Source organism: Crocodylus porosus, unplaced genomic scaffold (genome assembly GCF_001723895.1).
Source record: "Crocodylus porosus isolate Cpor-Errol unplaced genomic scaffold, CroPor_comp1, whole genome shotgun sequence".
Lineage (NCBI taxonomy): Eukaryota > Metazoa > Chordata > Crocodylia > Crocodylidae > Crocodylus > Crocodylus porosus.
This window is the reverse complement of record NW_017728918.1, coordinates 91,908,313-91,925,057: the sequence shown is the minus strand read 5'-3', so window position 1 is coordinate 91,925,057 and position 16,745 is coordinate 91,908,313. Positions and strand designations below refer to the sequence as shown.

The 16,745-nt window shown below is 43.0% G+C and overlaps 1 long non-coding RNA gene across 1 annotated transcript in view; it reads right to left on the bottom strand.

The window, feature by feature from the left end:
• Positions 1–8,555: 8,555 nt before the first annotated feature.
• The window catches only part of LOC109312249, a 19,752-nt gene continuing 11,562 nt past the window's right edge, over positions 8,556–16,745 (bottom strand). Inside the window, exon 3 of the long non-coding RNA XR_002101779.1 lies at positions 8,556–8,695. This is a non-coding gene — a long non-coding RNA (uncharacterized LOC109312249). The remainder of the gene's footprint in view (positions 8,696–16,745) is intronic.

Sequence of the window (16,745 nt, the reverse complement as noted above, 5' to 3'; positions counted from 1 at the left end):
ATATGTGTCCTGTTGTTTTTCAGTTTAATCTTTGCAGCTTAGACTAACCTACCAAGACTGAATTGATTTAGCCTCAGGCTTTTTGACTGTCTGTACTTAACCTTACTCAACACACACTTTTTTGCCAAACAGCATTCTGGTCATGTCAAACACCACTCACGGGATCCCAATCATGCACTGTTCCAAACACACACTAAGGTACTGGCTCACACAGAGTTTTATATCATTCCGATCATGCTACCTGTCAATTATGTCTTTCAACCAATCATCAATAACAGCACTCTGTCAATCACCCGTCCATCACTGCTGGACCACTCAAAACTATTTTCACATTACGCTTTATTAACATATTTTTCCCACCACAGCAGTTATCTAACTATGATAGACTGTGCATGCTCAAGGCAAATTAATGCATGTATCTGTGTCATGATATCATTGAGGGTAGATGTTCAGGCTTGCTAGAACCTTCAGACCCTCTAGTCATGCTCTTACACAACACAGGCCAGTGTCTGGGGTCTACACATGGGCTTAAAGCAGGTTAAAAGACAGGAAACAAAGGGTAGGGTTACATGGTCACTTTTTAGGATAGAGGAAGGTCAGTAGTGCAGGTCTGTACTAGCTCCAGCATTGTTCAACATTTTCATAAATGACCTGGAAAAAGGAATTCACAGTGAAATCTCAAACTTTGCAGATGATGCCAAATAATTTTGGGTAGCTAAATCCCAGGCTTATGGTGAGCAGCTGCAGAAAGATTTCACAAAGCTACGTAAGTGGGCAAAAAATGGCATTTCAAAAATGACCTCAACTATATGTACACATTGCCAGGCTCTGAATTAACTATTACCACTCAGAAAAGGGACCTTGGAGTCACTGTACATAGTTCTCTAAACATATTGACTCAATGTGCACAGGCAAGCAAAAAGTTTGGGGATCTTTAAGAAGAAAATTGAAAGTAAAATAGAAATCATTATGCCACAACTAATCCATGGTACCCCTACATCTTGAATATTGTATGTAGTTCTGGTCTCCACCTCTCAAAAAAGATGTAGTGGAATTGGAAAAGTTTCAGAGAAGGGCAACAAAGTTAACCAATTGCTATACCAGGAGAGACTAAAAAGGCTAGGACTCTTTATTTTGGAAATGAGTAAGCTGAAGAGGGGATATGATTGAAATCTATAAAATATTGAAGGGCATGGATAAATTCATGGGGGACTATTATACACCAAGTCCTCTAATACTAGGATTAGGGGACAACCATTTAAATTAACCAGATATGGGTTTTAAATAAACAAAAGGAAGTGCAGTATGTAGTTAACTTGTGGGTCTCATGGATAAAGGTGGTTGTAAAGGTATATAGAAAAACCAAGTTCAAAAAATGATTTGATAACTTTATGGAGGACAGGTCCATTAATAGCTATTAAATACAGCAGTCAGGGATGTATCTTCTGACACCCCTTAACCAATGTCATGGGTGGTATGACTGGGTGAATCACTCTAAACATAGACTTATAGAAAAATAGGACTAGAAGGGACCTCACAAGGTCATCTTGTCCAGCCCCCTGCTCAAAGCAGCATCATCCCTGACTAAACCATCCCAGTCTTGCTCCGTGCCTTGATGGCTGAAGTTGTGTGTGTATCCAGGGATTGAACCCTGTCACCTACGTGGAAGTCAAGGTTTCTACTAGTGAGCTACAACAGGGGTGTTATGGGTTATATGAACGCTGCAAAAACTACAGTATTTATCGAATAAGAACCAATAAGACTCGTTTGAATATGAAATGCAAAATAATTCCTATGTTGATGACACTAATATATATCCCTATACATACCAACAATAACAGCTTCATTGGTGTCATGGAAAGATCTTGTTTGCATCAACACTTACCTAAATGGTTGACCCATAATTGTAAACAGCTCCTTCCACTCTTCTTTAAACAGCATGCTTTTAGCTAGATTTGAAGAATAAATATGGTAGCAGTTGGGGACATGAAGGGAAAGCAGCTCAGCCATTCTTGCAGAAACCATTCATGCATAGCCAATATATATATTTTAGTATGAAATTCCAAATCCAATTACCGAAAAGCACAGTAAATTTTCACTAAAGTAAAATCAAACAGACCCTTACCAGAATCCTACTCATTTTAATCTTTTATATTACCTGCAGTATAGTTTGTTCTACAACACGTTTTGCAGAGAAAAAAATAACTCCATTCCTTTTAAGTTGGTAAAGGCATGGGCAGATGAACAGTGTTATTGCTTTAAAAGGTGGAAGGAAGGGTCAGCTGAATCTGCTGTAAGGGTGTTGTCTATATCAGGGTTTGGCAACAGAGTGCCAAAAGCACCTGCAAACTTGGCTTGTAAGATGTTGGTGTGCCGGGGTGAATGGTAGGGGAGCCTCAAGAGGCCCAATCCTTGTTGTAGCAGCGCAGCTCTGGCCACTTCCCTGCTGTCTGCGCCAAGATGTGTGCGTCAAGCAAAGTGCATTCACAACCACGCTCTGGTACCCGTGCTGGGGGTTGCCTACCCCTGATCTACATATTCCTATCCTGCAGTAGTAAAGTTGAACTCGGGAAACTTACCCTTAAATGAAACAGGATTAATTTATTGTAGTTTAACTTCATTTATGTGGGATATTCAGGGACAAATTAAATATTCACAGTGGATTAGCTGATGCACAGGCATGAGTAGTAAGTCTCCCCGTATCTTTAAAAGAGTCTAACTGTTCATCAGTCCAGACACTAAGCAATGTTCTTGATGCAAGAGACCTAATTATGGTTTGTTAGCGTTTATTGAGTGCCACCAGCATTGGTGCTGCACAAAGAAAAAATGAAAATCTCTGGTCAGAGGAGTTTACAATCCAAGGCCTCAATTTCACAAGAAGAATTCTGTGAGGGAAACCTTTGTCATTAATAATGATGGGGATTCATTAAGGCCCGGAGATCTGTGTATGGTGTCAGCCCCTCAAGCATAGTATCATAGGGAACTAGGGCTGGAAGGGACCTCCAGAGGTCATCTAATCCAACCCCCTGCCAGACGCAGGATCATCCCTGTCCAAACCATCCTCTACAAATCTATAATCTAATCTCTTAGTAAAACTATCATCAACCCTGATGCAGCACATGTAAAGTTGTCAAGCTCTACTGTAGCATGCTGATTTACACAAGCTGAAAATCAAGCCCAATGGCAAGAGGAACTCTGTCTCTGCAAGTAGTCCCACAGAATTCAGTGGGACAACTTGTGCTTAAAATTATTCTCACACTTGTAGTCGCAGGAATCGGGCTTGCAACCTTAAAATAATGTGTCACTTGCAACCTTAAAATAATGTGTCCTGATATTTTTTCCATTGTTAAAACTTTTTATGAAAGATTTTTTGCTTCCCTGTTGGCAAAGCCAGCCTTAGGTGCGGGTGCCTGAGCAACAGCCAAGGGTGTCGTGCTTAGGTGGGTACCACATACACACATGCCTTGCCCCACCCCACTGCTCATGCTGGGCAGGAGCCATCTGGGGACTTTGGTAGCAACTAATCCCAGGGGCTGGATAATGCGGCCCACCCCCTGTCTGTACCGGGAGCTGACTGGAGCTGGCAAACTGGGGCAGTGGTGGCGGGTGCTGCCAGGCATCATAACAGGCTGGGAGGAAGAAGCTGAGGGCCAGGCCAAGGGCAAGGTAGCAGTACCCAGAAGAAGACAGTGTGACTGGGCAGCTCCAGCTTGCATGCCAAGGTCTTCACCATCACTGTCCTGTTCAGGTGGGAGGCTGAGCTGCAGCCCTCACAACCTCTGCCACCACTGCTCAGGATGAGGGCACTGGTGACCAGGCAGCTGTAGGTGGTGGTGCTTTGTGCAGGCAGCCCTGCCTTTGGCCACCCACTGGCTCTTCAACCTGCCCTGCACTAAGCCCCTGTTACCCCCTAACCCTACCATCCAGCAGCAGACCAGCATCTAGGACAAGCAGACATGAGCTGACCCACGATAGTCCATGGGGTCCCCTGCCAAATGCAACTGCTGGGGCATGTGTGCCCCCCACACATGCACACCCATCCCTCCAGACACACCCTCACACCCTCTCACACAAACACCCATCCCCATATATACACCCATGCCCACATACTGTCCCACCCCCAAGCTGGTCTTTGGTCAATTAAAGGCAAGATAACACTGCTTACCAACTGATATGGGTCTTTGATGCCATAGATGTGACTGGAACAAGCCAGATATTTCACAATGTTTATGAGCTTAAAGATGAGTGCTGTAGGATGGATTGGGTTGCTGTCGCTTATGAGTTGAACTAGTGTAGCTACAGATAGCCACCAAAAAAATTAGTTGCTACTGCATGGCCTTTTATAGCAAAAGCCATAAGGAATGTCATTTGTGCTTGCATATTTCAACTGAGTGGCTCATATGGTAGAATAGAATAGCTTGGCATACTTGGGCTTTTATAACATGGTGTTGTTGCCTTGGGGTATTTGTAGATGACACAGGGGGTTAAATTGAAGCAGTGTTTTTTTTAGAATACCACTTCAATTTAGGGTGAAGTAAAAACCTGTGTTGTGTACACCCATGTCAGAGCCCAATCCTTACCTGCCTCTCCAGCAACGGGGAGGGGAGAAAGACCTGCTGGCGGGCTGAGCAGTCTGTGAGCTGCAGGGGGGAAGGAGGATGGGGCTGGTGCTTCCATCTGTGGCAGTGGCAGCACCCCCCCCAGGCAGCACCCACCCTCAGGCACCCAGCTCAGGTGGCCCTGGGGGGAACCACAGCTGTGGAGGGAAGCACCAGGAGCCCACACAGCTCAGGCAGCCAGGCAGGCTCCGTGGTGGGGGGGACGAGATCCAGCTTGCTGCTTTTTTTTTTTCTTTCAGTGCAGCCTGCCTTCCTGGGCTGCTACCAGGCTGCCTGCTGGGGCTGTCTGCACAGCACCTGAGCCGCGTGGAGCCTGGTGATTCCCTCTGCAGCTGTAAGGTAGCAAACTAAAACTCCTTGGAGGTGTTTTAGTATGCTGTGCCCCAAAGTAATTTGCTCCACCCCAAAAGTCATTTAAGGCACATTACGCCACCGAATTTGCTACAGCAGCTAGAATTAGTATGCTGAATTTGCAAACTCGTGCAAACAGCAACACCATTAAAGCAGTGCAAAACAGCATTTAACCCCCTTTAATGTGTCATCTACAAATGCCCTTGTATTTTAAATGTACTTTTTGTACATGCCTTAAAGAAACAAAGATCCCTTTCTCTTCAACTTTGCTGGAATTCACCGATGATGACAATGCAGACATCTCAACTTCCTGAATTGGTGAAAGTATGTGCAAACACTACATAAAACTCCATCCATTGCAAGTAACGTACAACAATTAGCATGTCTGTCGATTCTAGTACACTGAATGAAGAGAATCTGGTACTGATACTGTGTGGCTCACTGGCTTGCTCCCTCAGAAATGATTCACTTTATTTTGTAATACTAAATAAGGAGATCATTTCAAGAGGGTCCTAAAACCATAGTTTATGAGCCAGAAATCTGTGAAACTTCTCAGACATGTTCTTGTGAAATGTCATGTCTGCTCCCTCATCTCATAATTATGGCCAAGGTAATCAGAACAAGCTTTTCCTTCTCTGATTCTTTTCAGTCTCTTGCTTTTCCTGACTTCACTTCTCCTCAGTCTACAGCTTCTTCTTTTCCTTTTACCTTCTTTGCTTTCCCTTCATATTCTGTACTGTATACATACATGGCATGTGCCTTCTGCACTTTCATTAGTATCTCTCCTTCATTGTTGCAATGGCTTCAAATCTGGAATCCTGTCATGGGCACAGTGGGCATGTCTTCACATCAGCGGTGGCCCAGAGAGCCCAGAGTAAATCCCATCTACTTGGTCCTGCACTCACACTCCAAACCCAACTGTGCACCACCAAGAGAATTGAGAGGATCTCTCTGGAGCCACTCTCAAGACTTTGGTTTTCACGGTGCTTGAGACTGACAGCTGAAGACGCTAGACTTGCCTTCAGTGGTTTTGTAGTTGCTAAGTCACCTCCTGTTTAGTGACACTCAGTCCTGATTAAAATTAAATCAGTAATTATTTTTTTCATTTGGTTCACTGGCTGAATGAAAAAAGAAAAGAAAATTGGTGTCATAGATGAAACAGAAAGCTCATTATTGTTTTGAGGTTACTGAAATATTTTCTTCTAACCAAAACCACAGTTTTTTTTCAGTTTTTTAAATGCTTTTATTAGTCAGTGTAGCTTATTTCAAAATATCATTTTGAATTGAAAAAGTGAAATATTTTGATTAAAAAAATATGCAACCTTTTGTTTCCTGAATAAACTATTTGCCAAGCAGTTTTTCCCTACTCTATTCCTGAAGGATAAACGGAAAAAACCCCAACTATAATTAGAAACAACTTTTATTTAAACAAAAAATGCTATTCTATTGGCAGTCTTCATTCTGCTACCAAACTTGTGTGTGCTGTCAAGGAGCTGTTTTCAGAGAACAGAAGATTACTTTCTTTACTTTGCAACTCTCTCAAAGAATTGTTTGTACTGTGGAAAATGGGAAGGATGCATATTATAAGACAAGACAGAGCAGCAATGGTGATAATGTTGCATCCTTTTCAGATTGCAGTAGCCTTTCAAGATTTTGTGATTCAAATATGAGAATAGGAGAAAGAACAGTTATTTCAAGCATCAAGGATGAGATCCTCCATTTCCGTGAAGGAAATCATTCTGCATTTTGTGACAGGTAAACTGATAAATGACCTGACAGGGACTATGAATTGCAATAGAGGCAGAGGGGGTCTTTGCCCTATCAAGGAATCTCGGAGACCCCTTAGAATATTTACTGAATGAAAAATTCTATTTTATTACTCGGTGCAGCCATAAAATGGCTCCTATACTAGCAGCTGGGTATCTTAAAATGTAGGCTGTTTGGAATGGTAGTGACTGTTTAAGAGTAATTTGGCAATTTGGGCAGGGGAGGGAGAAGAACAGAGGACTGCAATTTTTTGTTAAAAAAAAAAGAAAGAAAGAAAAAACAAAACAAGCAGAAGAAAAGCTTCTGGTTTTAGCTTCTGTAAATGGCCAACTTTGTTCACTTTGGCCCTAAATTGCTTTAATATTCTGTGTGTTCACAGGCCCAGGTGGCTGAATGTTGATCAACAGCCTTATTGTTATGCTCCAAGTATGGGAAATTTGGAGAATAGCAAAGTAAGTTGACTACTTCTGGTCAGAGCAGAAGTAAATGAGAAAGTAATATGAGTGGGACTGGAATAAAAGACCATTGTAAGCCCTTTGTAATGAGTGCCTGTAGTTGCACTTCTTCACTAAATCAACCTCAAGGTAAACATGTGATAAAGATGTATAGCGGTTTGCCTTATAGCTCAGAGCATAATGACTGCCTTACCATGGGTTCTAAAAGTAGTGGGTCCCTATGATTTTAGTACAAAGTGGAGGCTCCTACACGAGGTGCTTATTGAGCAGTTGCTTAATTAGCTCCACAGTAAAGCATCACTGGGTGCATCTACACAAAATGCTAAAAGCATAGTAGACTAATTCTACTGCACATTAGCGCTTCATGGAAAAAGCCATGCTAATGCACTAATGTGTAGTAAAATTAGTCCATTGCACATTAGCGTCACGTAAAAGATGTGCACCAGTGCTACTGCGTAATAACGCTAATTATGACTCATTAAGTTTAGTACCTGTTATTACAGGTACTAAACTTAATATGCCTTAATTACAGCATGTTAAGGCTCATGTAGCTGTGCCCAGAGTTATTAAGCCAGAGTAAACTAATTAACTCTGCCATGGGATAGTATTGCCTGGCACAAGTTCTATCTTACAGCAGAGTAGTTATGAAAAGCATGAGTAGATGGTGATGGGGCTGGCTGGGGTGTGAGGGTGCTATAGTGCAGAGGCTGCCTGCTGGCTAGCACTCTTGTGCCCCAGCCAGCTCCTCCACAGCATGTTGGGATGGGGCAGAGCAGCCCAGGGTGGCAGGCTACTGCACTGGAGTTTATTGCATCGCACTTATTTCATGTGTAGATGAACCCACATAACACACAATAAAGACAATGCCTGAATGGGATAAGGTATCTAGGTTGTCGCCGTATTGGTCTAGAGGGAAAGGCAATCAGAACTCATAGTAGAGATGATATCTTTTATTAGACCAACAAGATTTTAGCAAAAAAAAGTCTTTAATTGCAAGCTTTTGGGCACAAACACCCTTCATCAGGCATTGAAGAGAAGATTGTAAAAGTTCTCCTGGGTAGAAATGAATGGAGAAAAGCACTTTTCTTTGTATGGTAATTAAATTTCTAAGCTTCTCTGGCCTCATAAAGCAGCATCTTGTTAGTGGAGCTGATGCCCAGACTTACCTATAAAGGCCCTGTGATCCTAGGGGAAGGGCTATGAAGCTGGAAATTGGGCCTGAAATTGGGGTCACACACTTTGTACTAAACTGAGACAAAGGAGGGAGATCACAGGAGACCTAGAGAGAGACAGCAGATACAGACAGCAATTCCTGGGACACAGCAGATTTGCTTGACAAGTGCAATGCCCTGCTGTAACTGAGAACACTTTGCAGGAAGCGTTCTAAGTTACAACGATCCCCTGGATCAAACAGAAGTTCACTCTCGGTTCCCGGGGGCAGAAGAATCTAGCTACTGGCTGGTAGCCTGCAGGCAGTTTCCCTTAGCATTGAGCCCTCCTTCCCTGCCAGCTTGTCCCTCTTTCAGAATGGGACGGAGGAAGGGAAGGAGAGGGAATTTATTCTAGGGGTACCTCAGCCAGCACTGGAGGGTAGGTTGGGTGAATTGGAGTCCCCCCCACCCCCCCAGACGCACACCTTGGGGGATCTCCAATACATCCTCCCCAGCCTCCAGCCAGGGCTGAAAAAAACACAGACTGAACTCCCTCTGCTCCCTTCCCGCCCCACCTGCCCCCCATTCTGAAAAGAGCAACAGGTTAAGAGAAAAGTTCCTTGAAAGGAAGTTGCCTGGGTGCAATTTGAGCCTACTAATATTCAGGAAACAGAACTTGTGTGTGTTTAATAACAATAAATAAGTTACTAACTTCATCTTATACTAGGGGCAAGGATTTCTTAGGGTGATATCTTTTATTGGACCAACTGTATAGTTGGGACAGAGAGCTTTCAAATGCAAGACATTCTTGTTCAGGTCTGACCAGAACAAGCCAAGCATAACATAGCTTGTCTAACTCTATCCAAACTATGTAGATGTTCCAATAAAAAATACTTGCCTCTTGCATAATTTCTGGACTGTCACAGCTATATCATCATTCTTACACTACCATCACGCCATCTTACCAATTTCTCTCCAGTTCAAAAATTGAACTACGAGGCCCTAAAATCTACTTCTGTTTGACCTTGTGGTGGCGATGATTTTAGAAAACAACCTCAGACAAGAAAAGTTCTAGAACAGCTGGATTAATAGACGGTAAACATAATTCAGTATAAAAATGAGTCCTGAAGTGAGAAAGATCCTCCAACATACTAACAGGAAGAAAAGTGGGAACTGAAATAGCCTAATGTACTATTGCAACTTTCAAAATTTGCTGCTTGATGAGCAGTATTATATTCAAAAAGTGGGTTTATTTCTTTCTTGTACTCTTGCATAATGTTGGTGACATACTGCCAGCACTAAAAAAGCAGAAACACCTCAAAGAAGAAAGATGGAAAAGAATTGTGCTTGGGCATCAATCACAAAACAGTAAAAAAAAAATGCAGAAAATATTAATATAACTGAAATTTTTATTTTTGTTGGACAGGAGCAGGGATTTCACATTACTTTGATTATTTATATGTGGACTTTTAGCTAAAAGCCTGGATCACTAGATCCAAATAAATCTTGTATATGCAAAGAACACAAAATGCCTGAACCCACTATGTAGCAGTAAAAGTAATACAGAAATTCTCATCATCATTCTGTATATATTTATTTAGAGTGCATGTTTTGGAGAGGCAGAGTATAGAATAGGACATGTAGTCTTGTAACATGCAAGGTGAAAGTTCTCTCAAGCAATGACTTACCCTATAACATTTTTAGAAAATATTCTTTTCCTGCATCTCCTTGGATTTAAACTTGGTACTTTTCGTTGACTGGAGCTCCCCCTCAAGGAATACAATGGAAAGTTAGCTTTATGAGAAACAAAACAGATTTCCCATTTTGGTTAAGGTAATCCCAATATTTTAGTTTAAAAATCTCAGAGTTTTAGTTTACAAATCCTGCCAGGCATCCCCTCACTTATAGCCAATTTCAAAATATGCGGAGTTCTTTCATATATAAATTGAGAGGCTATTTCTGAGTAAAGAAATCTAGGCAGGGAGAATGTTTCACTGATATATAGTTAAGTGACTTTCTGTTCATGAATGTGATTTTAATTACATTTCTTTATATTGTAATTTTTTTAATATATATAATCACAGTCTGCTCCAGCACTAGGAGGTCCTGCTTTTTGACTAACAACTTGAGCAAGACTTCCATTAGCTACAGTGGGCAATACACCTGAATGAGAATTCAGAATAGGACAGCACTGACAGAAATTCTTATTTATAATAGGCTACATAAGTAAAGTTAAAAGTCCCTTATTTATGGCCAGACTAATAGATCTATTAATGTAGCCCAAGCAAAGGAGATGAAGGGCCACAGTGAAATCCAAGTCCTGGGCTAGCAGTGATAGAAAAAGAGAATCACAGTGGGACATATCATTCCTTATTCCCATTTTTCAAGGTGCTTAAAGGCACCCCTAACATGAGTGGTATTGGCTGGGTGAGGGACTGGTTCAAATAATTTCAGTGTTCCCATCCTTAGTGAACTTGTATGTCTCTTCACCTATATAGGATATGGAGCTTTCCCCAGGGTTTACTCAAAGATGCTGGCCCTGATGCCAGAGTCTATGCATTTTATACTAGACATTCACTGATTTGAAAAAACAGGAGTACTATAACCACTAGACAAGAGAGGCACACTCCTTTTAGCTTGCTGTCTTGCCCCACTTAATCTTGCCTTTCTGGCTGCCTGCGAGCCAGTTCCTATAGTGGGAGTAAGGGCCTAGCCCATAGTCTGGTCGATATGGGCTCTTTCCTAGGAATCTAGAAATGACACAATTTTGGTTTGAGAATGAGGCAGCTAAAATCCAGGTTTCCTCACTTCTTGGCAAAGTGCTCTTACAATTCAACTATTGGGCACAACGTGGACACTACCAACAACCATATTCAAAAGTGGAGGTGCTGAGCTTTTACTCTGAACTCAATGTTACAATCACTTAGTGCAGGGCTGTCAAATGCATATGGCCCTTCAGGCCAGGTGATTGCCTGGGACTGGTTCGTGAGGTGGTTGAATGGCATGAGGTCTGCCCTGTGGGCCAGATCTGGCCCACCCCAACCCCACATGCCAGATCTAGTGTCCATGGTGCTCACTCTAGCCGGTCAGGGACTGTGCCATACATGGCCACCACTTGGGCCAGATCAGGATGCGAGTCACACACAGAGCCTGCTCCAGTTGGATTGGAATATGAGCATCACACAATGCCTGCTTCAGCTCATCTGGGGAGGATGCCATGAGCAGCATGGGTCTTGTACTAACTAGAGCAGGTGCTGCATGGCGCACAGTTCCTAACTGCTAACAACAGGCACTGAATCTGGCATGTGAGGGACCCACAGAGCGCTCCCCCACCTCAGATGCTGGATTAAGCACCCACTGTGACTGGTTCAGGACTGCATGGGAATAGCCTGCTCTGGGACCCATGCTGCGCATGGCATCCATCCTGGAGTGAGCACTCTGTATGGCTTGCATCCTGGGCTGGCCAAAGCGGGAACTACAAGCTCTAGATCTGGGATGCAGGAAAGTCCTGCACTGCCTCCACATGGGGCCAGCACCAGGGGGCTTGATGACATGGGGTGCATCTTTAACACATCTGACTTAGGGTCTGTTGGTTGAGATCAGCATTCCCCCAGCCCCTCTGGCAAAGTTGTGATAGTGCTTTCTTCAGGGCTTACTTTGGCCCATCTGGCATGCACTTAGGTTAACGTGCAGACTTTGTAATTCAGGCTAGTGCTTATAATTTTCTAATGTCCTCTTATAATTTTTCCTATGTGTCCAGAAGGATGTCATTTAAAGTTCACTAAGAAAGAATTGCAGAGCATCTCAGAACTATTGGAGGGAACCCCGGAAGTCCTAGCACCACCCTCAAAGTGGCAGATCATTTCAGTGTGGGTACAGCCACTCAAGGATGTTTTTACAGTATCATTGCTCACGGTCTGGCTGCTCATGTTGAGAAGTGCTTATTCTGCAAGTGGTACCACTGATTTCAAATGTACTTTTGTGATGTAAAATACTCCTTGATATATGGGTATCTAATTCAAATGGACTTTTGTGATGTAAAATGCTCCTTGATATATGGGTATCTAAATTTAGTTCTAATGATGTAGCAAAAAGCTGCATATACCAACTTTTTTTTTTTTTTTTTTTTGCAAGAAGATTATTCTGTTTAGGTTTTTCTTCTTCCTCTCTCTCCTTCTATTGGCAATGTTTTAAGTAAAAGCTTTCTTTTCCCTCAACTATAAGTTTATTCCTTGTGAGGAATGGATTTTATAAACATTTTTTTATTCTTTTCTTGATATTTAGGCCAACGTGGCTGCTGGCCTCTTTACAACTGGACACTAACAATACAGGAACTAGGCAAATACATATACATAATGCTGAGCTCCATCAGAAGTTTCTGTTCATAAAACAGGTATATTATATTGCTGCATGTATTATGGACATCCCCTTTGTGCTTTGAAAAGTGGTTTTATTGATGACAATAAAACCACAAAGTACTGCGGCTCTTGCCACCTGCTCTATTCCACCCAGCTGATGTGAGCATGTTTCATTTTACGTAATCACAGAAAGGACTCCAGAGCCCTGCTGGGTACACAGAGGAGGAATGTGTGCCCTCTGCATGATTACTATACCGCTTCCAGGTCCCCCCTGATGACTCCTGCTGAAATTACTAAAGGTTAATGCTGAATCAGTGAATAGTGGGAGGGAAGCATTCCAGATCAGTCCACTGTGAAAGTAATGGGAGTAATAATAAGAGCTCTGGATGCACGATGAAACTCACTGCAAGAGAAGTATGGAAGATATTGATGGGAGGAAACAGAAGATGTCCTCCATTTTTACAAGTGCATAACTCAGAGAGTGGAGTTTGTTCAAAGAAATGGGATTATCTATTGTGCAAAACAAAATGTATAACCTTTTCTCTAATACCATTAAAGCTGCTGCTTGTGTTTTGTTAAACTAAAGAACAAGAGAGGATTTCCAATCATACAGCAGAAAAGCTTATTTTAACTGCAGACCATATGCTCAAATATCACCTATCTTTCCATAATGTTAACTAAGCTACTGGCATCAATTTGATTTGTTGAATAAATAGATTAATTAATCTAAGTGAGACATGTTATGCATCCCCATTACACTCCATTCTGTGCACAAAAAATAAGCATTCACTACATGCATTTAAATTAAATTTTGTCAGTAAAATATGCTTGTTTGATAGCATAGGCATTTGCATTTTATATACTTCAATTACCATCTGCTAATGGTAATTTAATTATTCAATAAATAACACTAAAGAGAGCAAACATTAATGAAGATTAGAGAAATTTTTAATATAATGAATAATTTTTGTTTTATTTTCTTAGGGCTACAACTGCAGCTAGTAATAAAAGGGGTAATCAATTAAAGCTGGAAAACAATAATGAAAGCTGCTGTTTTGGCTCTGGCATAGGGGACAACAACCAAAGGGAATTGTGAATTCCCAAACTGATGTATTTCTGTGCATTTTGCTTCAAACTATTACCAATACACATATGAGGCCTTGTTAGGGACAATGTAATGGTATACCAGATCAGTAGAAATTCCAGCAGGCATTGTACCACAACCAGGATGGCCAACAGCCTGTTAAAAAGTGCAGCATTTAGGTTCAAGTTCAGGCAAGTCTGTCTACTAAAGAAAGTACTTAAACATCTGTTTAACATTGACATCAATGAGACTAAAGTACATGCTTAAAGGAAAGCATTTACTTAAGTTCTCTGCTAAATGGGGATTGACTAAGAACAGCATTTCTCAGCCCATGTGTTGCAAGAATATATGAAAGGGTCATGAACAAACTTTAAAAATGGATCATATTTTACAAACATTTTTGAAAAAATAGATGCTGCTTGTGCTTCACCGTATGTTAACGCTGTGCATACTAATAAAAAGATTTCTTTTTGCTGCAGAAAAAAGCAGTGGCAGTGATTGGACCATGGCAGCAGAGTAGAGCTGCAGCTGAGTGCACAAATGGCTGGCAGCAGGAAGAAGTGAGGGCAATGCCCCCGCACCCATTAGTTCTTGTGTTGCTGGCAGCATGGCTGGTATGGGAGTCCCAGCAGTGGTGGTGGCAGGAACAAGTCTCACCACCCCACTCCACCCTCCTATGCTGGGTCCTGCCCACTGGCTATGGAGCCAGCTCTTGCCCATGCCAGCCTGACCAAGCTACAGCCCATGCCTCCTGTGGGTGCACAGATCTGGGTGGGCATATGCCCCCCCATGCCCCAAACTCCTCCCTTGCCCCACACACCAGGGAGCTGTGTCCTGAGGGCTGAAGAGCCATGAGTTGGGAATACAGGGCACCAGCAGGGCCAGGGGACTGTTTTCTACTAAACTATTTACTGGGTTGGGACTGGTCATCACTGTCTACTAGCCCAAAAAAACTTGAGAACCACCACAGTAGCCAGCCTAGCCCAAATTTGGGATTCACTGGTAAAAGGGATCTGCTCAGCGCCCACATAGTTTTTCTGCTGGGGGGAGTGGCATGGAAAAAGTGGGTGCTCAGAGACATGGAAAACCTGAAAGTGTGATTTTGGTCATGGGTTCTGGTGACTGTGATAGTGAAACCTGATGTGACACAAGCAGAAGCCACCAGTGCCTGAATTTGGGGTTTGGTGGTTAAACTGTTCTGCTGTGCACCCACAATTTTTTAATGCTGCCATCCTGACCATACCCTGGGGCTGCTGTGTGGCCATCCACCAAACACAGAGGATGGATTGGCTGCAACACCCAAAAGGAAACACCCCCAAACTGGCTGCCATCCCAAGCACAGCCCAGGTTTGCTGTGTAGCTGACTGCTGCAAACAGTGGCTTCATCAGATCACCCCCCACCCCACCCCCAAAAGAGAACACTTCCAAACTTGCTGCTGTGTTGAGCAGCAGGGAGTTGCAAGGGCAGTAAGGCTGGGGGGGGCTGGGGGTTGGGAGTGAGGGGCAATAGCGGGGGGCTGGGGGTCAGGTGTGAGGGGTGTTGGCTGGGGGGCTGTGGCTTCAGAATGAGGGACACCAGAGGGGTGGGGGGCTATGGTTGGGATCATGGGCCACAGGCAGGGTCAGGGGTCTATGGGTCCAGAGTGAGGGGTATCAGCAGAGATGGGGAGCTGTGGGTTGGGAGTGAGGGGCAGGGGAAGTGCACAGACACATCACTGTATCCCCTTCCCCCCAGAGGTGTCCTCTTCTTTGAAACTGGAATATGGTAACCCTAAATAAGGTATATACTTTCCCCCCATTAGAATCCTTTTTTAGATCTTACATGCTCAGAGAGCTGGCAAAATGACATTGCTTCACCCACAAAGTGAGTGAAGGCTGTCCCACAGCATATAGTAATCTCCATGAAATAAAATACACCAGTCACAAACCAGGAAAGCTCCCATAAAACTTTTATCTTGTCAAGTTGTGACTTTGATGCTGCTTCCTTTCTGGTCCATTCATTTTCTGTTGTATGATTGGAGCTCTATGGACTCCAGGACTTGGACATTCTTTAGTTCTGCCCACGTGTCCTGTCCTAGCTCCAGGGACTGTTCCAGCTCATCTGGTCCATCTGTCTCCTAAGACTTTAAGCTCCGTTGGTTCCTCTGGTCTTCATCCAAATATAAACTCATTTGTTTTCAAAAGCCTCTCAAACCCCTAACTAGTCTCTGTGCCTAAGTCAGTGCTGAGCACTAGGTCAGGCACTTTGTAATAGGTTTGGGTTGATAGTGAATTTCCAGACTTGCCTTTTGGTGACTCTGTTTTTTTGATATGCAGTTTTCAAGTTTCTCATTGAACTTGGTCTCCCTGCCCTCAATGGTTAATCTCCTTCTGCCAGTCTTTTGGATATATTATAGTATTGGTGATGATTTGGGGGACATCTGCCCAAATCATGGATCCTAGCTGATCTCACACAAGATAGAACAATGCAAACTTTGGTGTGAATCAACTCTGGCTTGGTAGCTATATGCTAGAATGAGGAACTCCCACTTTGTTGAAGTAGTATTTGACTTCTCTGCAGAAATGGAGCAGGGCCTGTGAAATAAGGGCTGGGGTTTCAATGTAAAGGAACTAATAGACAACATCCAAAGAAGAGAAAATGACTGCATAGAAGGACAGAAATTAGATTCCCAAGGAAAACTAGAAAGGAACTAGAGGACTCTAAGTGCTAGCACTCCGTAATCCAGTTTAGAACCCACATTAAAGGCTGATGACAAGGGAATATCAAGGAGATTAATTTCTGAAGTGGTTTACTTAAACCAAATTAAGGAGGATCCATGCGGTGAACCAAAGACTGTGGCGCTGGTGTTATCGGGAAGGCTTTGGCTTCCATGACCACAGCCCGCTCTTTGGAGAGAGAGGCAGCGAGCTGCTGGGAAGAGATGGCCTCCACCTCTCTCCCCTGGGGAGGAGGCTCTTCT